Raw genomic sequence first — 24,105 nt, 5'->3', positions numbered from 1 at the left:
GAAGCAGGCAATGCAAATCAACACTACAAAGAGGTATCACTTCGAATCAGAAAAAAGGACCATCCTCACCAAGGGTAAAAACCAGATATGCAGGACAAGGAGAGGAGAAAAGGGAGCCTTGTTACGCTGAAGGGGGGAATGTAAATGGCCAACGGCCACTCTGCAGAAGTGTGCTGTGTTTCCTGAAACATCTAAAAAACAGAGCTACAAAGCATAGGGCGCTTCCACTCATGGGCCTATATGTTGGAAAAACCAAAAATCCACAGGACGCAGGCACCCCGTTTACTGCTGCTATGTTTACAACGGCCTCCACTTGGGTACAACTTAATAGTCCTTGGAAGGAAAAAACGGTGAAAGAAAATTTGGTACTTAAGCACAACGGAATATTACTCAGCCCTGAAATCAATGAAATGAGGCCAGTTGCAGCGACTCAGGGGGACTTATGTATGGTCATTGAGAGTGAAATAAGTTAGACAGCAAGAGAAACTTATCATAAGATATCACTTATAAAGGGAATCTAAAAATCGCCAACCGTGAACTGAATTACAAACAGAACACCATCACACATTTACAAAACACACTTACGGCTGCTTAAGGGGAAAAGTGTGGTGCGGTGATGCATAAACCAGGAGGTTGAAATTGGCACAGATACCGTCCCATACGCCAATAATGTAATCGCCAAAACATACTCATTGTTCAAGGAACTGGACTCAGCACACTCTATTCACAGAAAAAACATGTATCTGACTACTAGAAACTAGAAAAGAATTTACTGATGTCTCTCTGTGACTCAGGTGGATGTACAGCACCAAGAAACACAACATTGCAAATCAGCTACACCCCATTATAAAAATTAATTATAAAAAAAGAAAGACAGTGAGAGAGAGAGGAATTTTTACAAAATTCAATCAGGGGCTGTGATGCAACTGGACTGACCACATCTACACTCACAGCTGAATGGCACGTAAGGCTGGACACCCTAACCCTAAACCCTAACCCTAAGCCTATCCCTAACCCTAACCCTAACCCTAAACCCTAAACCCTCAACCCTAACCCTAACCCTAACCCTAAAACTAACCCTAACCCCTAACCCCTAACCCTGACCCTGACCCTGGCCCTGGCCCTGGCCCTGGCCCTGACCCTAACCCTGACCCTAACCCTGGACCTGACCCTGGACCTGACCCTGACCCCGACCCTAGCCCTAGCCCTAGCCCTAGCCCTAACCCTAGCCCTAGCTCTAGCCCTAACCCTAACCCTAACCCTAGCCATAACCCTAGCCCTAGCCCTAGCCCTAACCCTAACCCTGACCCTTAACCCTGACCCCTAACCCTATCCCTGACCCTGACCACTACAAACACGAGTGGGGTCTCTCCCGCAACACCTGGCATGTCAGCCACCCTCAGTCACTCAAACTTCCCATGACACAACCCTGCCATTACGCCTGGCCATGATGATCCCTACACTGGAGGGACTGCTCACCTTTTCATCCATCCATGCATATCTACCTCTCTTCATCTGCTCTGACCTGGGCTCATGTCCAGAGGACATGTTCCTGAGGAAGGCAGCCTAATCCTTGCACAACCACAGGCTGTGACTCTGGACAGGAACAGGCAGGACAGCTGCTCACAGCAGTGGGACAGGGGAGTCAGGATGCAGCATTCCCCCTGCCCTGGCACAGAATGGGGGAAGCACATACACATACACACACAGCCCTACACTGGATGCGAACGTCTCAGAACCCTCCCCTGACTCAGACTGGGGAGGTACAGGCTGTCGTAGACAAAGTGCAGTTCTCAGCCCCACCACAGGGCCAACATACACCTCACAGGAAGGTGACGGGCTCTGCCCACAGGCTGTGGCAGTTGCACCAGTGGCTACTGTATACTTTGGAAGGGCAGCAGCTGGGGGGTCCAGCACTCCAAGGCTCCCTCTCTGATCACTAGAGACTTTCTCAGCAATGGCACATTGTCACTCATTCTCATCTCCTGTCAGGCCAGCAGAACCACTTCAAGAGATGGCAGGACTGGGTTGCACCTGGGGCGTTTGTGGCATGGGTAAGCAAACGCCCAACCTGAGCATTTATGGTGAGGACTGGAAAAAGTCTGCGCTGCCTCAGGCTCACCTGTTTGCCACATGAGAGGGCTCACCTGAGGTCTGAGCCTCTCACTGTGCTGCCCAGCCTGCCACTATTGCACACAAGTCCTGGCAAAAAAGGTATTCATGGCATTCACCTGGCAACCTCAGTCCCTCTAGCACAGTAAGGATGACCACGATGAGGTACTTGCCCCAGAAGTGGGACAGGTGTGCCACCTTACCATCAAGGCGCCCAGGAAAGCTACTCACAGGACACACCACCACAGTGGTGACACAAGGGGGTTGCTGGAAATAGGAAACAGCACTGCTTGGTTTTCAGCACCTGAGGGACAACCTGTACAACTCCAGAGGCACCACAGAGAGTAGGTGACACATGCTCACACACCAAGGAGGCATGCAGCAGAGCGGTGGGATGGCTCTCCCCAGGGCAGAGAGGGCCACTTGCAAGACACGCCAGGAAGGTGAAAAAAGTGTCTGTTGCATCAGAGGACCACAGCCACACTAATGCCCTGAAACCAAGGAAAAGAGACTAAGGTCGGGATACAGTCGGCACTCTTGCGTTCCACACACCACCAATAGGCAGGGGGAGAGAGGCAAGGGCCCCAAGGGCAGGACAAGAGTGGCCCCATTTGCTTTGAACTTGCAGCCCTCATCTTGTTCAGCTTATCCCCAGCCCTGGAGAGCATGACAGAACCACCAATCCATGTGCATGGAATCCCCAAAGGGGAGACCCAGGGAGACCGTCACCAGCAGGGCCTGCTTCAGCCTCACCAGCCACCTCTTCTCAGGTGACAGTGCCCGACACTTCTGGGAATATTACATCTCACACATGACATGACACCTGTGAGATGAAGTTATCACAGCCACAGCAGAGTGGAGGACCCACACTGCATGGCCTCACTGCCCTTGGGTTGCCAGGGGCCAGAGATGGAGTATGATGTAGGATCGGGTCAGCTGCACGCACACCTAAGAGCCGATGCACACGCCCAGGCAGGCAGCTCAAGAAGCAAGGGGAGAGCCAGCTGCAAAGCTGTGGTCAAACCCAGAGCACTACGCACGTCCACAAGCCCAATGTCCCTGGCAACACGCACTGAAGAAAACCACACCTCCCTAGCAGCAAAAACAAATGCCCACATTAGGTGAAAAACTTACCACACCCAGCAATGGGGGCTGGCTATTGACAAATTGCAGGGGTCCCCCGGCACCTCAGTCCAGCCACTGGTTCCCAGCACTACCTCATCACTGCCAGCCCAGAGCCCTCACGGCCATCTCAGGGTAGCGGGGCAGCAAAGGGGGGTGGGGGCAGGAGCGGCAGGAATGAGGGAGAGAGTGGGCGGGGTATGCCCTCTCCAGTTCGCCCAAGCTGGCAGGTACCCGTCCGTCAACGTCTCCAGATGGGGACTTGGGGAAAATTCTGCAGACGCACCTCTGACGACTGGGCCCCAAGACGGACAACACCCAGACCCGTGCCACCCTATCGAGGTTATCTCTCATGGCCCGGGTTGGTCCCCACCTCCTGAGTGCGACTCCGAAAAATCTATCAGAAACAATACAACCCCCAGGACTCACGCGTGCCCGCCACTGAGTCCATTCCACGCTCCACGGGCCTCAGCACATACCGGTCAGTCTTCACCTCGGGAGCAGGAAGTGTAGAGGGAGTGGGGAAATTAGTAAGGTTGACAAAGAACCACCGCGCCACAGGCGTCTGGGTGCAGGACACTCGCGCTTTCCTCCCCGCAGCGCCGGGCCATCGTAGCGTGGGTCCGTGCAGCCAAGGGGCGCTGGCGGATACCGGTACGCCGGGCCAGGCGGCTCCACGTCCGGGCGGAAGCGCGGCGCGGACCGCCCCCCTGTGAGCCTGCGCGCCCAGCCTCTGGCGAGAGAATGACACGCCCACGCCCCTGCCTGACCAGGAGAGTTGCCGCCAGCTTCGCCGGATGCCCGGAACTCCGCTTCCCGCTCGGCGGCCGCGTCCCATCCATCGCAAAGCTCGCCGGAGCTCCAGAGGGAAGAGACGATATAAAAGAGGCCGCCAGATGGCGGCCGACAACCGGCGCGAACGTCAGCGGAACAGATCCCGAGCGCCCGGGAGCGAGGACGCAGCGCTGGCCGCCCCAAAGCTAGAGCTTGTCCCGGGACGGGTGGAGGGCGTCCGCCCCGGCCCCGAGGCATCCTCGTGGGACTTAGCTGCCGGTTTCGCACGGCACAGCACGGCACGACCGACCCCGGCAGCACACAGGGGGAGCGGGGGCGGGGAGAGGAGGCGGGGAAGGTGTTGGCTGGCGTCTGCCGCCATGGAAACACACTACCCACGCGATTTCCAGGTGGTTAAAATTCCACGGAGACGCCGGCGCGGCCTGGTGGCCACCAAGGGCTGCCCAGAGTGCAAGAGCGAGATCCTGGCTCCTGGGAAGGAGGGAAGCCGTGGACTGGCAAACCGAAACCAAGCAAGTGCTCAGGGAACAACAATGCATGAGTCGGTTTTCATTCCATACTTTCGAACGGAGGAGGTCTTTCGAATGTACAGGGAAAGCCCAGAAGCTGGAAAGGAAAGACTGATACGCTCAGACCCATACAAGTGGAAGTAAAAATCTATCTCTGCATAGACCGTGACAAACTCCAAAGACAACAAATTGGTGTGTGCGGGACACTGGGGAAAATGCACTTGTGGTCATGAGGACATGGATTTCAGCGTGACTTACCACAATAAAAGGGGGGGAGAAAGTGTGTGTGTGTCAATAGCAATCCACTATACACCCAGTTCCAGTAAATCTATACAATGCACATTGTGTGTTGTGTGTCTTTGAAATATGTTAAATAATGATGATAAACTGTAGTCCAATTAAAAAAAACAAAATAAAACAACCACTAAAAACTCAAGATGTAGAGCTTCCAATGTCGGGCATTAAAAAATAAATTTTAAAAAATGGAAAAAATATATATATTTGATAAGGGGTTGCTATCCTATCCCTAACCCTAACCCTAACCCTAACACTAACACTAACCCTAACCCATACCCTAAACCCGTACCCTAATCCTAACCCTAACCCTAACCCCTAACCCTGACCCTCACCCTCACCCTCACCATCACCCTGCTGTTTTCCCAAGTATAGTTCCTGCTTCTTTTTTTCTCAATTATTCCAACAAAGCCCACAAATATCCTCAACAATCTGGCGTAAACTTTCTTGAAGTCCACACCACATTATGAGCTTATGCTCTGGAACATTCATAAGGGGAAATACAGAGACCATCAGATGCACCTGTCCATGGGCTCAACATGAAGCCCACCACTATCTGTCCTTCTCCCTCCCATCACACTGTTTGGGAACTCTTAGTGGTATCATTACTGGTAACCTGCAAAAGAATATGACTGAAATCTCACTAATTCATTTTACCATCACCCATTGGTCATCTCTAATGGATATTCCCTCCAGTATTATAATATGATCTAATCTCCAGATATAATTGCTATTATCTTCACAAAGCACAAAATAACATTTTAGTGCTTATGACCTAACTCATTTTGCGGAGGGGTTAAGAGAGCCTAAGAACACATTCCCAACCACTGAAACATAAAGACACCGATTATATTTCCTTCTATGTGAACAGGAATTTGTATGGGTTTCCTCCAGTCCACCAGCTCATGAAGGCCATGTCATATGCCAGTGCATCTGTTCAAATGCAGGCTCTGATTCCACCTGGTGAATAATGGGCTCACCTGGTTCTAGGTGTTGGATACCATCCCTTCCCCTCCCCTGTCCCACAGCGTATCAGCTCACTTTTCAGGTCCAGACTTTTCCTATGACTCTTGCTCATTCTGCTTTAGTTGATTCTCTGATCATCTACATTTAGTCAGTAAGATTATTATTTAGTTTTCTCTATTAATATTATTGAAAAAGCTAGAAGCAATAGGGTACATTTTGGAATATGTTCATGAAATAGTATGGAGGAAAGGGCTTTTCATAGACAGCAGGTTCTACATTAGTAAATATGCAGGTGATATCACAGGACTGAGGAAGTGCTGATCTGCCCCAGACACACAGGTGTGGCATCTCAGTGCAGGAGTGGAGCCAGTGTTACATGTACAAATGTGTCAGTCAGAGATGAGGACTCGTATTGGTCTTTTCTGGTTCCCAGGAGAGATAACATCACTGATGACATTAATTACACATCCAACACTCATGGCAAACCCACTATAAAGTTCAGACATGCTGTTACTATAGTAATCCCCAATTTACATCCTTGCAGGCGGAAATGCAGATGATGAGGTCACATCCTCAGTGCCCACAGTGAGATGGGGTGGAGCTGTGCTCTGCTCTCCAGCATCACTTACTTATGTGACCTCAGGCACAGTCCCAGGACTCAGTGTCCCAGTAACTCGGGAAAGCTGCTCTCAGGTGGACTTTTCAAGGGAAACTGCTTCCTGAAGTGGAGGCTTTCCTCTGACCATGACACCCTCAAACTCTACAAGCCATTCAATATGAAGGTTTACTTCTAAGAATCATGCATGTTCTCTCACCCAGTGTGGTGGGAACTGTGTTCCCTGAGCTCCAATGTCACTGGCTGTGACAGAGAGAGTTAGAAATAAACACTTCTAGAAGGAGTGAGTCTGTGCATTATTCTATTTCATTTATTTCTGCTCCAATCTTTATGGTTTCTTTCCTTCTGCTAACTTTGGGTTTTGTTTGTTCTTCTTTTCTAGTTCCTTTAGGTGTAAAGCTAGATTGTTTATGTGAGATTTTTCTTGTTTCTTGAGGTAGGCTTGTATTGCTATAAAGTTCTCTCTTAGAACTGCTTTTGATACATCCCATAGGTTTTGGATCATCGTGTTTTCGTTGTCATTTGTCTCTAGGTATTTTTTGATTTCGTCTTTGATTTCTTCAGTGATCTCTTGGTTATATAGTAATGCATTGTTTAGCCTCCATGTGTTTGAGTTTTTTACGTTTTTTTCCCTGTAACTTATTTCTAGTCTCATAGTGTCATGGTCAGAAAAGATGCTTGATATGATTTCAATTTTCTTAAATTTACCAAGACTTGATTTGTGACCCAAGATGTGATCTATCCTGGAGAATGTTCTGTGTGTACTTGAGAAGAAAGTGTAATCTGCTGGTTTCAGATGGAATGTCCTATAAATATCAATTGTCTCTTTGTTCCATTGTGTCATTTAAAGCTTGGGTTTCCTTATTAATTTTCTGTCTGGATGATTGATCCATTGGTGTAAGTGAGGTGCTAAAATCCCCACTATTATTGTGTTACTGTTGATTTCCTCTTTTATAGCTGTTAGAATTTGCCTGTGTATTGAGGTGCTCCTATGTTGGGTGCATACATATATTTATAATTGTTATATCTTCTTCTTGGATTGATCCCTTGATCATTATGTAGTGTCCTTCCTTGTCTCTTGTAACATTCTTTATTTTAAAGTCTATTTTATCTGATATGACTATTGATACTCCAGCTTTCTTTTGATTTCCATTTGCATGGAATATCTTTTTCCATCCCCTTATTTTCAGTCTGTATGTGTCCCTAGGTCTGAAGTGGGTCTCTTGTAGACAGCATATATATGAGTCTTGTTTTTGTATCCATTCAGCAAAACTGTGTCTTTTCTTTGGAGCATTCAAACCATTCACATTTAAGGTAATTATCAATATATATGTTCCTACTACCATTTTCTTAACTGTTTTGCGTTTGTTTTTGTAGGTCCTTTTCTTCTCTTGTGTTTGCCACTTAGAAAAATTCCTTTACCAATTGTTGTAGAGTTGGTTTTGTGGTGCTGAATTCTCTTAGCTTTTGCTTGTCTGTAAAGCTTTTGATTTCTCCGTCAAATATGAATGAGATCCGTGCTGGGTAGAGTAATCTTGGTTGTAGGTTCTTCCCTTTCATCCCTTTAAATATATTGTGCCACTCCTTTCTGGCTTGTAGAGTTTCTGCTGAGAAATCAGCTGTTAACCTTATGGGAGTTCCCTTGTATGTTATTTGTCATTATTACCTTGTTGCTGTTTTTTTGTTTTGGAATAAAAATTTTTATTAGTATTCTTGCTGTGCAATATTATATAAGTTACAGATATACAATATAGTGATTCACAATTTTTAAAAGTTATACTCCATTTATAGTTTTTATAAAATATTGGCTATATTCTGTTGTACAATATATCCTTATAGGTTTTTTTTGAATTTTTGTTTTTTTTTTGAATATTTGTTTTTCTCTTTCTGACTTACTTCACTCTGTATGACAGTCTCTAGATCCATTCGCGTCTCTACAATTGACCCAATCTCCTTCCTTTTTATGGCTGAGTAATATTCCATTGTATATATGTACCACATCTTCTTTATCCATTCATCTGTTGATGGGCATTTAGGTTGCTTCCATGACCTGGCTATTGTAAATAGTGCTGCAATGAACATTGGGGTGCATGTATCTTTTTGAATTATGATTTTCCCTGGGTATATGCCCAGTAGTGGGATTGCTGGGTCATATGGTAATTCTATTTTTAGTTTTTTAGGGAACCTCCATACTGTTCTGCATAGTGGGTGTATCAATTTACATTCCCACCGACAGTGCAAGAGGGTTCCCTTTTCTCCACACCCTCTCCAGCATTTGTTGTTTGTAGATTTTCTGATGATGCCCATTCTAACTGGTGTGAGGTGATACCTCATTGTAGTTTTGATTTGCATTTCTCTAATAATTAGTGATGTTCAGCAGCTTTTCATGTACTTCTTGGCCATCTGTATGTCTTCTTTGGAGAAATGTCTATTTAGGTCTTCTGCCCACTTTTTCATTGGGTTGTTTGTTTTTCTTAATATTGAGGTGCAGGAGCTGTATATATATTGTGGAGATTAATCCTTTGACCATTGATTCATTTGCAAGTATTTTCTCCCATTCTGAGGGTTATCTTTTCATCTTGTTTGTAGTTTCCTTTGCTTTGCAAAAGCTTTTAACTTTCATTAGATCCCATTTGTTTATTTTTGTTTTTATTTTCATTGCTCTAGGAGGTGGATCAAAAAAGATCTTGCTGTGATTTATGTCAAAAAGTGTTCTTCCTATGTTTTCCTCTAACAGTTTTATAGTGTCCCATCTTACATTTAGGTCTCTAATCCATTTTGAGTTTATTTTTGTGTGTGGTGTTAGGGAGTTTTCTAATTTCATTTTTTTACATGTAGCTGTCCAGTTTTCCCAGTACCACTTATTGAAGAGACTCTCTTTTCTACATTGTATATCCTTGCCTCCTTTGTCATAGATTAGTTGACCATAGGTGCATGGATTTATCTCTGGGCTTTCTATCCTCTTCCATTGATCTATATTTCTGTTTTGTGCCAGTACCATATTGTCTTGATTACTGTGGCTTTGTAGTACAGTCTGAAATCAGAAGGTCTGATTCCTCCTGCTCCGTTTTTTTCCCCTCAAGACTGTTTTAGCTATTTGGGGTCTTTTGTGTCTCCATACGAATTTTAAGATTTTTTTGTTCTAGTTCTGTAAAAAATGCCAATGGTAATTTGATAGGAATTGCATTGAATCTGTAGATTGCTTTGGGTATTATAGTCATTTTCACAATATTGATTCTTCTAATCCAAGAATATGGTATATCTCTCCATCTGTTTGTATCATCTTTAATTTCTTTCTTCAGTGTCTTATAGTTTTCTGCATACAGGTCTTTTTTCTACCTAGGTAGGTTTATTCCTAGGTATCTTATTCTTTTTGTTGCAGTGGTAAATGGGAGTGTTTCCTTAATTTCTCTTTCAGGTTTATCATCATTAGTGTATAGGAATGCAAGAGATTTCTGTGCATTAATTTTGTATCCTGCAACTTTACCAAATTCTTTGATTAGCTCCAGTAGTTTTCTGGTGGCATCTTCAGGATTCTCTATGTATAGTATCATGTCATCTGCAAACTGTGACAGTTTTACTTCTTCTTTTCCGATTTCTATTCCTTTTATTTCTTTTTCTTCTCTGATTGCCATGGCTATGACTTCCAAAACTATGTTGAATAATAGTGGTGAGAGTGGACATCCTTGTCTTCTTCCTGATCTTAGAGGAAATGCTTTCAGTTTTTCACCATTGAGAATGATGTTTACTGTGGGTTTGTGGTATATGGCGTTATTATGTTGAGGTAGATTTCCTCTATGCCCACTTTCTGGAGAGTTGTTATCATAAATGGGTGTTGAATTTTGTCAAAATCTTTTGCTGCATCTATTGAGATCATATGGTTTTTATTCTTCAATTTGTTAATATGGTGTATCACATTGATTGATTTGCATATATTGAAGAATCCTTGTGTCCCTCGGATAAATCCCACTTGATCATGGTGTATGATCCTTTTAATGTATTTTTGGATTCTGTTTGTGAGTATTTTGTTGAGGATTTTTGCATCTATATTCATCAGTGACATTGGTCTTTAGTTTTTTGGGTATTTTTTTTTTTTGGTAGTATCTTCGTCTTGTTTTGGTATCAGGGTGATGGTGGCCTCATAGAATGAGTTTGGGAGTGTTCCTTCCTCTGCAATTTTTTGGAAGAGTTTTGAGAAGGATAGGTGTTAGCTCTTCTCTAAATGTTTGATAGAATTCACCTGTGAAGCCATTGGGTCCTGGACTTTTGTTTGTTGGAAGATTTGTAATCACAGTTTCAATTTCATTACTTGTGATTGGCCTGTTCAGATTTTCTATTTCTTCCTGGTTCAGTCTTGGAAGGTTATACCTTTCTAAGAATTTGTCCATTTCTTCGAGTTTGTCCATTTTATTGGCATAGAGTTGCTTGTAGTAGTCTCTTAGTATGCTTTGTATTTCCGCAGTGTCTGTTGTAACTTCTCTTTTTTCATTTCTAAATTTATTGATTTGAGTGCTCTCCCTCTTTTTCTTGATGAGTCTGGCTAATGGTTTATCAATTTCGTTTATCTTCTCAAAGAACCAGCTTTTAGTTTTATTGATCTTTGCTATTGTTTTCTTTGTTTTTATTGCTATAAACTTCCCTCTTACAACTGCTTTTGCTGAATCCCATAAGTTTTGGATCGTTGTGTTTTCATTGTAATTTGTCTCTAGGTATTTTTTGATTTATTCAGTGAACTCTTGGTTATTTAGTAGTGTATTGTTTAGCCTCCATGTGTTTGTGTTTTTACATTTTTTTCCCTATAATTGATTTCTAATCTCATAGCTTTGTGGTCAGAAAAGATGCTTGATATGATTTCAATTTTCTTAAATTTACTGAGGCTTGATTTGCGACCCAAGATGTGATCTATCCTAGAGAATGTTCCATGTGCACTTGAGAAGAAAGTGTAATATGCTGTTTTCAGATGGAATGTCCTATAAATATCAATTAAATCTATCTGGTCTATTGTGTCATTTAAAGCTTGTGTTTCCTTATTAATTTTCTGTTTGGATGATCTGTCATTGGTGTAAGTGAGGTGTTAAAGTCCCCCACTACTGTTGTGTTACTGTCGATTTCCTCTTTTATAGCTATTAGCAGTTGCCTTATGTATTGAGGTGCTCTTATGTTGCATGCATATATATTTATAATTGTTGTATCATCTTCTTGGATTGATTCCTTGATCATTATGTACTGTCCTTCCTTGTCTCTTGTAACATTCTTTATTTTAAAGTCTATTTAATCTGATATGAGTATTGCTACTCCAGCTTTCTTTTGATTTCCATTTGCATAGAATATCTTTTTCCATCCCCTCACTTTCAGTCTGTATGTGTCCCTAGGTCTGAAGTGGGTCTCTTACAGAAAGCATATATATGGGTCTTGTTTTTGTGTCCATTCAGAGAGCCTGTGTCTTTGGTTGGATCATTTAATCCATTCACGTTTAAGGTAATTATCCATATGTATGTTCCTATTACCATTTTCTTAATTGTTATGGGTTTGTTTTTGTAGGTCATTTTTTTCTCTTGTGTTTCCCACTTAGAGAAGTTCCTTTAGCATTTGTTGTAGAGCTGGTTTGGTGGTGCTGAATTCTCTTAGCTTTTGCTTCTCTGTAAAGCTTTTGATTTCTCTGTCGAATCTGAATGAGATCCTTCCTGGGTAGAGTAATCTTAGTTGTAGGTTCTTCCCTTTAATCACTTTAAATATATCTTGCCACTCCCTTCTGACTTGTAGAGTTTCTGTTGAGAAATCAGCTGTTAACCTCATGGGAGTTCCCTTGTATGTTATTTTATTTGTCGTTTTTCCCTTGCTGCTTTCAATAATTTTTCTTTGTCTTTTATTTTTGCCACTTTGATTACTATGTGTCTCGGCGTGTTTCTCCTTGGGTTTATCCTTCCTGGGACTCTCTGCACTTCCTGGTCTTGGGTGGCTATTTCCTTTCCCATGTTAGGGAAGTTTTTGACTATAATCTCTTCAAATATTTTCTTGGGTCCTTTGTCTCTCTCTTCTCCTTCTGGGACCCCTATAATGCGAATGTTGGTGTGTTTAGTGTTGTCCCAGAGATGTCTTAGGCTATCTTCGTTTCTTTTCATTATTTTTTCTTTATTCTGTTCCATGGCAGTGAATTCCACCATTTTGTCTTCCAGGTCACTTATCCGTTCTTCTGCCTCAGTTACTCTGCAATTGATTCCTTCTTGTGTGTTTTTCATTTCAGTTATTGTATTCTTCATCTCTCTTAGTTTGTTCTTTAATTCTTCTAGGTGTTTGTTCTTTAATTTTTCTAACTCTTTGTTAAACATTTCTTGCATCTTCTCGATCTTTGCCTCCATTCTTTTTCCGAGGTCCTGGATCATCTTCATTATCATTATGCTGAATTTTTTTCCTGAAGGTTGCCTCTCTCCACTTCATCTAGGGTTTTATCTTGTTCCTTCATCTGGTACATGGTCCTCTGCCTTTTCATTTTGTCTATCTTTCTGTGAATGTGGTTCTTGTTCCACAGCCTGCATGATTGTAGTTCTTCTTGTTTCTCTCAACTCACCTTTTGGTCTGTGCATGAGTCATGGATCTTGGTGACTCACAGTGGATTATTGTGAGCTTCACTGTGTGGTGCTGACTCCAGTGAAGCTACTCTATCAGCTGTGATTTTATTGCTGAGAAAATTAACCTAACCCTGGTATCTTGTTTGTGGCTATTGACCTGGAAAATGCTTTCTTTTCTCAATATCTGTTAATGGAGCCATAAATATTAGAATGGAGTAATGATGATCCACATATTGTACTGATGCAAGGAAAAAATGTGGTTTTTGAGGTGTGCAATGGAATGAAACCTCCTGTGGACCCACCTGATGCTTTCACCACAGGACATCCTCTCAAGTCACAGATTCACAGGATGAATGGTGCACAAGGGTAGTCTGAAACTCAAGTTAGGAAACAACAAAACAATATAATAAGCACCCAGGATTGGTGAGAACCACATCACAGGAGAGATGATAGGGAAAGAAAGAAGGAAGGATGAGGGAAGCCTGACTCAGTCCCTCCCCAGTTGAAAGAACAGGCTTGTCCACATTCAAATTTACTTCAAGCTTGAGGGTAAAATCCACCCTTCATCTGTGGGAGCTGACAGCTCTATCCTCTGAAAGACTGAGGTCTCTGGGGAAGGCAGAACTGTGGTCTAGAAGAAGATGAGGCTGTGGGGTCTTCTCCTCCGCCTGGTGACAGGTCCCCAAGGTGAGGGTCTCAGGTGTCAGACACAGGTCTATGGTGTTGGTTGTGACTACAGGTGACTGACAGGGACTGATTCTATTTGTCCACAGGTGTCCTGTCCCAGGTGCAGCTGCAGGAATTAGGACCCAGACTGGTGAAGCCCTCCCAGACCCTCTCCCTCACTTGTGCTGTCTCTGGATTCTGCATCACAACCAGTGCATATGATTGGAGCTGGATCCGCCAGCTCCTAGGAAAGGAGCTAGAGTGGATGGGATGCATACATTTTGCTGCTGGCACAGCATATAACCCATCACTCATAAGTACAGTCTCCATCTCCAGGGACAAGTTCTCCCTGCAGCTGAGCTCTGTGACCACCGAGGACATAGCCCTGTATAACTGTGCAAAAGATACACAGTGAGGGTAAGTCAGTGTGAGCCCAGACACAAACCTCCCTGCAGGGAGATAGTAGAGGGGATGTAGGGGGCACTCAGGAACCACAATTGTGTGTTTTAGCTCCAGGAACATGTGCAGATATAAGTTAACGGCTGATTCCCTGTCAGGGTCTGCGACTTCCTATCCATGTAGCAGTTTCCCCTATGGAACCTCTCTGGGCTCATGATTCTCTGCATAAATATTCAGTATCTCATAGAAGATTTGTTGGAATAAGGGAAAACTACTCTCACATGCACAAAAGGCAGAGTCAGTTACAGTCGCTGACTCCTGTCCCTAAATGTCAATCAATTATCAAATCTATGTTGAGTCAGCTGCATCTATAGAAGAGTCTCTGTGGAACTCAAAAATGCAGATCAGCAAACCCCAGTCCATCACCCCAGCTAGCCAGCAGGGAACAGCCTAAAGTGCAGGCTGGGGTCAGGCAACAGAGGTGTTATAAGTCTGAAGCCATATAGGAAACATTGCTGGTGGCCATGCTATTTGTCATGACACCACACTCACAGCTTTAATAGTAGGTGACACCAAGAAACGGCACAAGGATCCCAACTGAAGCTAGGTATGGATGTCTCCTTTGATGATGAGACACACGCACACCCCAAAAGAATATGAGTGTTATCACCTCCATTATTAAGGTCTCTGTTGAGAGAATGTCAGGCCTTTCAGCAAGTCAGAAATGGCCTTATATAGAGAGGAGTGAGGACTGGTTCAGGGTTTTTACTGTGGTTCAGGGGTGGGGAAAAGCAAGGGCCCCTCTCTCTGAAGGGGCTCCTGTGGTTCCAATCTTCCACCAATATCAAAGGAGGCAGAACCTATGCTTTCTTACCAGATGTCCCAGGTGTGAGCAGAATGAGTAGAGTGAGAAATGAGCCTTAAGGTTCAGCCATCAAACATCAACTATAGAGTATGACTACCTATTTCACTTCAAAACTAGAAAATGAGTAAAAAATAAATAGATAAATGGGGGAGGGATCAAGATCCCTCACCTTCTCCCCACGGATACATCAAAGATACACCTACATGTGGATCGAATCTCACAGAACATCTACTGAACGTTGGCAGAAGACCTCAGACCTCCAAAAGGGCAAGAAAATTTCCATGTAACTGGGTAGGGCAAAAGGAAAAACAGAGAGAGAGAAATTAATCAGGACAGGTTCTGCACTGCTGGGAGGGAGCACTGAAAGAGGAAAGGTTTCCACACACTGGGAAGTCCTCCCACTGACAGGGACAGAGGGGGAGCTTTGGAGCCTTGGAGATGAGTGCAGCAAGAGGTGTGCAGAGGGCAAAGCAGATAGACACATGCACAGACAATAGGTGCTGACTGGCATGCCCCAGCCTGAGACACTCTCCCGCTGGGGTTGGGGCTGGTTGCTGAGGCTTGGGCTTTTGAGGTTAGACCCTGTGGAGAGGACTGGGGTTGGCTGTGCGAAGACAGTTTGAAAGGTCTAGGGTGTGCTGCGCCACAACTGAGGGAGTCCAGGAAAAAACCTGGGCCCACCAGAGAGGCAGGGTGCCATTGTTGGGGGGTGTGGGAGGAGAGGGGCTGTTCCACCAAAGTAACATCTTTCTCCATGGCCTCTCAGCCATCAGGGCACTGCCTACATGAGCTACGGGAGCTGGCACTAGCCGCCACCGACATCTCGGACTACAGAAGCAGTGCAGATCACTGCTACAGCCGTGTGTCCTGTGTGCAGGTGCAGCTCACTGCTCCCACCTTCCAGCGAGCATTCGCGGCCCAACAACACCAAGGGTCCCACAACCCAGTGCCAACTGCTGCCCCCGCCTCCCTGGGAGTGCATGTGACCCACCACCACTGCCAAGGTTCCTGTGACCCAGTGCCACCATTACCCCCCCACACCCTGTGGGTGAGCTCAATGCCCCACCACTGCTGAGGATCCTGCAACCCAGCACCAGCCACTGTCCCACCTCCCCAGGGGTGTGCAAGGTACCCACCGCCAGTACTGAGGGTCCATGACTCAGTGACAACCACTGCCCTTACTCCCCTGAGTTGTGTGCAATCTGCTACCTCTGCCAAGGGGCCCTCAGCCGTGAGCCAAGTGCTACCCCCACCTTCCTGGCAAAGTGCACACAGGCCAGCACATGCTGAGGAAAGAGACCATAAGCATCCAAACCAAGAACAGCCCTCACACCAAAAAAAATTAAACCCACACAAGCTACGTAGGGACGCTTCAGCATATAAATAGCCCTCCAAGACTGCAGTAGATATTTGTTTCTCCTAAACTCACAGAGTAAGAGAAACATAAATCTAATGAAGAAACAGAAGAACCACTCTCAGTTAAAAGACCAAGAGAATTCCCCTGAAGGAACAAACAATGAAACAGACCTCTTCAGTCTAACAGACATCAAGTTCAAAAAGTCAGTAATGAAAATACTGAAGGCATTAAGAAAGGCTATTGACAGAAATGCAGATTACTGTAAAAAGGAACTAGAAACTATAAGGGGAAGGCAAAAAAAATTAGAAAATTCATTTGCCAATATGAAAGCTGAGCTCAAAGCAATAAATAGCAGAATGAATAATACAGAAGAAAGAATAAGTGACCTGGAAGATAGAATAATGGAAATTACCCAATCAAAACAGCAGACAAAAAGCCAAATGAAAAAAACAAAATGAAAGTAATATGGGATAGTATAAAATGGGTCAATCTACACATAATAGGGATTCTAGAAGGAGAAGAAAGAGAAAAAGGGGTTGAACATGTATTTGAAGAATTTATGGCTGAAAATTTCCTAAACCTAAAGAAGGAAACAGATATCCAGATACAGGAAGCACAGAGGTTCCCAAACAAGATGAACCCAAATGGACCTACACCAAGACATATTATAAGAAAAAATGGCAAAAGTTAAAGAGAAGATTCTAAAGGCAGCAAGAGAAAAACGAAGAGTTAATTACAAGGGAACCCCCATAAGGCTATCAGTTGATTTCCTACAGAAACTCTTCAGGACAGAGGGGAGTGGCAAAATATATTCAAAGTCTTTAGAGAAAAATCTGCAACCTAGAATAATCTACCCAGAAAGATTATCATTTGGAATAGGAGGAGATATAAAAAATTTCTGACAAGAAAAAAACAAAAACCAAATCCAAAAAAGAGGGGATATATGTATACATATAGCTGATTCACTTTGCTGAACAGTATAAACTAACACAATATTGTAAAGCAAATATACTCCAATAAAATTGTTTTTAAAAAAGGACACCAGAGTCACGCGGCCTGCATGGCCCAGAGTGACCACTACGGGACACCGGCACCCCGACAATCCAGTATCTGTGCATCTCCTGAGTGTTGTCTTACCAACTTCACTGGAGAACATTCTTTAAACTCCCACCACCCATCCAGATGCAAGGGATCTATCACACTGCAAGTCAAGCTGAGAGGGGTGAATACCCTCCACACTTTCATGTCTTGCAAGTTCCATTCTCTCTTTCCCTGGTTTTCATGTTAGTTCTGCACAAATGACTGTGCACATTGCTCTTACTGGGATAAGGAACGTTCTCAGACATTAGTTGCGGTGAATCCTCTTTATGTCTCATTCTGCACAACCCCTCTGTAGGTTTAGTCCTCGCTGGTCACGTCCATCTTCTTGAAATCACCCTTCAGGTGGTTTCTCCTGGCCCCTCTACTTAGCACGTCCTTTGATGTATCTTTCACATCTGCCTGACAATTAAATGTACAGCTTGTCAGGGATAAGTCTTCTTATCTAGGCTAAAATACACTACAGCAATTCACATTGTAAAGTCCAATCAAATGAATTAATCTTTGAGGTGAAACAGTACTTCATGCTTGGAAATGTTGGTCTCCTGTTTAGAAGGCAAAAGAAATCAGATTTCAGTGACATTAAGGATTCTAACACAGCTCTACCAGTTTTAGTGCCCTCTATGTTCATATCAGGCTTTTCCATCCTGTGGACAATAGAGGATGACCATTGTCTGATGAGTTTTTAGATAAAATGTCAAAAAAAGGATCCATTCAAGAAAGTACTGATAAATTTGACTTTGTTAAAAAATTAAAAACATTTGTCCCACAAAAAATACCATTAAGGAAATGAAAAGACAAATGTAGATTGGGAAAATGTATTTCATAATCATATATATGACAAAAGATGGTGTTAATAATGTGTTAAGAACTTTATATACTATGTGGGGAAGCCCTGGACCCTCTGACCACGGGGCCCAGCCCCAGGGACATGGGAGAGGGAGGCTGGAAGTGAGGGGCTTCCTGTCAGGGTTAAACTTTACATTACTATGAGCAAATGTATGCTATGAATCCTTTTCAATTTCCCTCCCTGAGCTCGAACTTCACAGATAGTAGTAAAGACAGTAGATTAGTTAATCCTCTGCCATAATCATTTCAACCCTGGAAGAGGCTGGATTACACAGGTGCACAGTCACTCTTTTTATTTTCAATGTTTTCTTTGTATAAGAGTGTGATTATTTCTGATGTGATTAGATTGGATCCTCTGCAATATGACATGAGCTGGCATAAGAGAGGACTTTGCCCAGGGTACCACAAATACAATAATAAATCTTCCAACATCAGTAACCTATACCATGCCTCTGTTTGGGATGTAGTTACTCAAATTACAGTAAAATTGTAAATGGTTAAATTAAAAATATATATACTGGAAAGAACTGTTCTTTATATTGTGAGCATTTTAAAACCAATATAGACATCAAATAATTATTTGCATATGAAATTATGATTATAAAATTTTGACAATTGTAGATATATAAATGTGCTGTGTTTCAGAAAGTATCTGAACAAATGCCAAACCCTTTAATATCTACTTGAAAAACACATGAGATTTCAAATAGTCCACCATTTATTCTTATGCTTAGGAAGGAGATGCCCTGTTTTAAACTGATTTCAATGTGTCTCTTAAACCAAGAGCTCCCCTAACCCAGATTCAAATGCCGAGTGAGTTTGACGGGAAGACAACTCACAGGGGCCCAGAAAGATCACAGGGAGTGTAACCTCACTCCATCCCCACTTATAAGAACAGGGCTTCCCCACATGCAAATTTTCCTGCAAGCTCTAGGGTAAAATCCACCCTTGGGTAGTGGGGGCTCAAAGCTCAGGCAAGGCTGAGGTCTCTGGGGAAGGCAGAGCTGTGGTCTAGAAGAAGATGCAGCTGTGGGGTCTTTTCCTCTGCCTGGTGACAGGTCCCCAAGGTGTGTGTCTCAGGTTCAGGGCACGGGTCTATGGGGATGATTGTGGCTGCAGGTGACTAAGAGGGACTGATTCTCCTTGTTCCCAGGTGTCCTGTCTGACCTGACACTGCAAGAGTCTGGCCCAGGACTGGTGAAACCCTCACAGACCCTGTCCCTCACCTGTGCTGTCTCCGGGGGCTCTGTAACCAGCAGTTACTACTGGAAGTGGATCTGCCCGCGCCCTGGGAAAGGGTTGGAGTGGATGGAGTACTGGACAGGAAGTACAAGCTACAACCCTGCTTTCCAAGGCCGAATCTCCATCACTGCTGACACGTCCAAGAACCAGTTCTCCCTGCAGCTGAGTTCTGTGACCACCGAGGACACACCCGTGTATTACTGTGCAAGAGACAGTGAGAGGAAGTCAGTGTGAGCCCAGACACAAACCTCTCTGCAGGGAGACAGGAGGAGCTGGGCGGCAGGGGGAGCTCAGAGACTAGGCCCAGGAGCCGGTGCAGAGGGTGGCATGGAAGGGGCTTTCCTTTGGGATCGAGAATTACCTCTCCAAATCATTCAGCTGCCCCAAGGGACATTTCTTTTTTTTTTCTGCCTCTGAATTCTCATATTCTCAGTGCAGTCAACAAACAAGAAAGTTACATTGTCTATTTGCAGATGGGCTATCATCAGTCACTAGGGATCTGTCCATCAAGTTCCTATATCTTATTTGTTTATATTTCTTGACAAAGAGAACATCCAGAGGACTCTCAGCTTCCCTGTGATTCGAAAACATTTCCACAAAGGGAGGTACCAGCACATTTCATCAACCCTGTGTCCAAACCCAACTTTGACCCCCTCACGCACAGGTGGCCCACATATAGGCCCTCCTGTCAGACAGGCACATATGACCTCAAGGGATTATGATCAGTGCACCCCCAGGACCTCTGTCCACAGGGTCTCTCTCCCCCCAGGATATGTTAACCTCCTGCTTCTGATTTACTGGGGTGGATGTTGAACCCACCCCAACATAACCCTCTGCCTTCTACCTTTTAAATTCTCCCTCTACCTGTCCTACATCCTGAGCACCATGGGGCTGGAGGTCTGCTCACTCTTCCCAGCTCTCCCCACATGACCTGGAACAGAAGGAAAGGTCAGTAAATATGTGAGCATGAATGTGCCCCCAATTCATCTCCTAATGTCCATCTCGCATGGCTGTGCACTGTTGGACATCCCAGGGCAGCTTGCGTTCAGGTGTCTGAAGCTGGCCTCAGTCACCCTGCTGAGCCCATGTTTCATACACAGGTAAGATTCCAGGTTACACAGGCTCTGCTGCAGAACAGACCTGTTTTAGGTAGGGGCATGGCTGGTTCTGACCATGCACATCTAAGAAGTCAAGTATTTTATGACAGAGGATGTCAAAAGGACACTCCCGCTGAAGAGCATGGTCTTGGATGCCTCATGTGTGGCTATGGTGAGACAGAGGTCAGGGAATGAAGTGCGTGCGCTGTCTACTCCTCATGTCTCAGTATCCAGCCCAGATGTACAGGCAGACCTTTATGAACTAAAGTTGTGGAAAAGATGTGAAACAGGACTGAGAGAGGAATACATAACTGACAGTATGTTTAGGAGAAACACATTTAAATATAGTAAGGGAAAATTAACAAAGTGCACTTAAATTTGGATAAAGAATACAGAATAATGAAACATTACTCAGTACAGATATAGAAATATATTATTTTTTGCCTTTTCTTTGTACATAATCACATTCTCTAAAAGTTTCAATTTTCTTGTTCATTTAAGAGTTAACCACCAAAAATTGCCCATATTGAAACAATCAGCTCTACCCCAATTTTTAGAATGTAAAAGGACATTTTAAATTCCGCAAGGTGTTCTCATTGTCTGTCCTCAGATTTCTGTTCTCCTCTTGAAAGAAAGCATTGACTTTAACTGTGAGTTCCTTCCTCGCAGTGATTTGTGGTTGGGAAGAAATCTTCATAATGTTGTAGCATCATGCAGACTGCATGGCTCTGAATGACCACTAGGGGACACACCACTTCCATAATCCTGTCCAGGTAATCTGATGGATGGAGCCCAATTTGACATTGAGCTGCAGAAATCAGCTAAATATTTGGAAGTCATTTTAAAGCCTCACAACTGAAAGGAGCTCAAAATCAGGAATTGTGCATTACTTACCAGTGTAATGCTCTACTCTCACTGTTGTTAGATTCTTAATTTTAATAATGGAATTTTGTGCTAAATGTGAACTTGTCCCTAAAATTGCATAGTTCCTCATGCAGGTCATTTTAGCTTTAGAGGCACGTAAAGGGACTTTGCAGTAATGCTTTGCCATATTCAGGGATACGTATACACTGAAAGGGGTTATGAAATGCGTGGTGGCAATTCCCGGGCGGTCCAGCGGTTAAGACCCTCTGTGGTCACTGTGGGGGTGGCGGGCTCACCCCTGGTCAGGGAGCTAAGACCCCACGTGCTGGCTGGCTTGGCCAGAAAATAGAAATAATAATAAAAAAGATTTTAAAATTAAAATTTTAAAATTTGTGGGCGTTGTTGAAGAGGGGGACATTTCCTCCTTTACCCTTCTTGGTTTCTTTGTGGATGGACCAATAATAGAACTGACAAAAACACATTTTAATTTGTATGCTTGGCAGTCTCATAAAAATGGGCCCTAGGAAGTAGTCAAAGCAAGAAGCTTGTCTAATATTAAGAAAAAAATAACATATTTCTGAGAAATTGACAGGACATAGAAACTGAGGTTTGGGGCACTTAATTATTGAAACACCTACAAGGAGTTTGGGCTTAAGGTAGTAAATTAAAGTAGTAACAAGTTCTGTTTATACAGGCTTCTTGACCCCAATTCTCTATCTCTGTTGATAGAGTACCCTTCTACCTCCAGATGCAGGGAGGATAAGTCACATGGGGGATTTATATTCTGCTTTCAGGAAACAAAACAGAGGGTCAGAATACCCCTCTTGCATTGGTGATTTCTTAAGTAACTTGAATTCAAAATAATCAATATGCCATTAGGACCTATTTTGGGGTACCCTGCCCTGGGCCCCAACACTATGTTTAGGTTATACTTCAACAGAACTTTAACTATCTTGCTTATATTATAAATTTTAATGAAATTATATTCAAAAAAGTATTGTATCAATGCTATGTATTCTGATTAGTCTTAGCTTGGTGATTTTGCAGTGACTACCTATAGATAGATAGATAGATAGATAGATAGATAGATAGATAGATAGATAGATATTTAGCACAGTTAATGACACGACTATTTCTAATGTTGAAATTTTGAGTTGAGTGGCTATGATGAAAGAGATGCTACAATCATTAAGTGAAAGGAATTAAGGTGATTGATGGCTAGAGTTTGGGAAATTTTCTTTTAGTAATTACAAATTATAATGAATTATTGGACAAAAGATGCCTTAGTAAAACCCCAAGGAATAACAGAGATTGACCTGAAGGAGGTCCACGCATGATGGACTCAAGGAGGTTTCCTGGTACGCAGAACATTAGCTTGCATGAGATTAAAAACTAATAAGAAATATTAGAGAAGAGAGACAGTGATAAGGACACACTAGGACAGAGCTCCTGTTCCTGATTCTCCCAGAGCCCAGGTGCCTAATTATGTGGAAGCAGCAAGAACCCTGGACAGAGGGAGGGGGCTGGTCTGCAAGGAGACTCTGCACACTCTGAGCACAGGGCCCAGAGGAGGGGGTTGGGGAGTGAGGGGTTTCCTGTTGGGGTCTGTAATTCCCTCTCCTATTAATCTATGTCTTGAGCCCATCTCTACTCTCCTCACTCAAAGCCCCTGTGCAATCATTATCTCAGTATTTGGGATGTGCTCAGTTTCACAATGCATAGTCTCTGTCTTATGTCCATGTATTCTCCTGTGCACTATGAACAACTACATTGAGTCGCTTATATCAAAGGGTCTGAATTCGGTCCAGGAGACCCTTAAGGACGTGGAATTTACACCCCCCCCCATATGCAGTATGAACTTTTGACCTAGCCATTCTGAGGCCACCTAAAACTCATTTTCTTCCCTCCTTGGAAACGACAGTTCAGCAACCAATCTACTGCAGACTACTGACTGAATGTCTGCCACCACGATTTGTAGTTCTCTGAACACCCTTTGCACCTTCCCTGGAATGTCTTTGTCTGTAGCCTTCATAAACCCTAGCCACAGTCTATTTCCCTAGGAGCACATCACGTTGCTATTCAAATCAATGCCTCCCAAAATTCAATGCTCTAGACCTCAAATAAACTGTTTTTCTTACTTGTCGCCTTTTCCATTTTTTGGTCGATAGTACATGGTATCAGACAAGTGGGACAGAGAGGGGCCTTTCTCCCCTCCAGCACAGCCACAGATCCAGGTAAGATGCCCACAAGAGTCCACCGTGTTCTCTCATCTCCCTGGAAGTCCCAGATCACGGTGCTGAGTCCTCCTGTACTCTAACCTTAGTAGAGATTCTACTTTACTGGGGTGCCCTCTGTGCTGGCTTCTCTTCGTGAGACTTCATTTCCTGTTGTGGTCTGGTGAGTAATTACTCCTGGAATAAAGGGAAGTTCACTCTAAGAGTAAGGTTGCAGCCTCCTTCTGAAACTTCTGCTGGTTTTATGTGTAGGAACTATGGGCCCCCATCCTGCAAGTATTTGTCTCACTCTACTAAGACTCCCTGGATAATTTGCAAATAAATTGGCCAACTTAGGCCTGTTTTGAAATTTTTAAGTTAGTCTACTGTGTAATTAGAAAAAAAAGAAAAGAAAAAAAAGGTGTAAGACAAAGTGGCCCAAATGGGAAGCTTATTTGAATTGACATTTGAA

This window comes from Balaenoptera borealis (genome assembly GCF_965194805.1).
Source record: "Balaenoptera borealis genome assembly, contig: HAP1_SCAFFOLD_422, whole genome shotgun sequence".
Lineage (NCBI taxonomy): Eukaryota > Metazoa > Chordata > Mammalia > Artiodactyla > Balaenopteridae > Balaenoptera > Balaenoptera borealis.
This window is presented reverse-complemented; position numbering follows the sequence as displayed.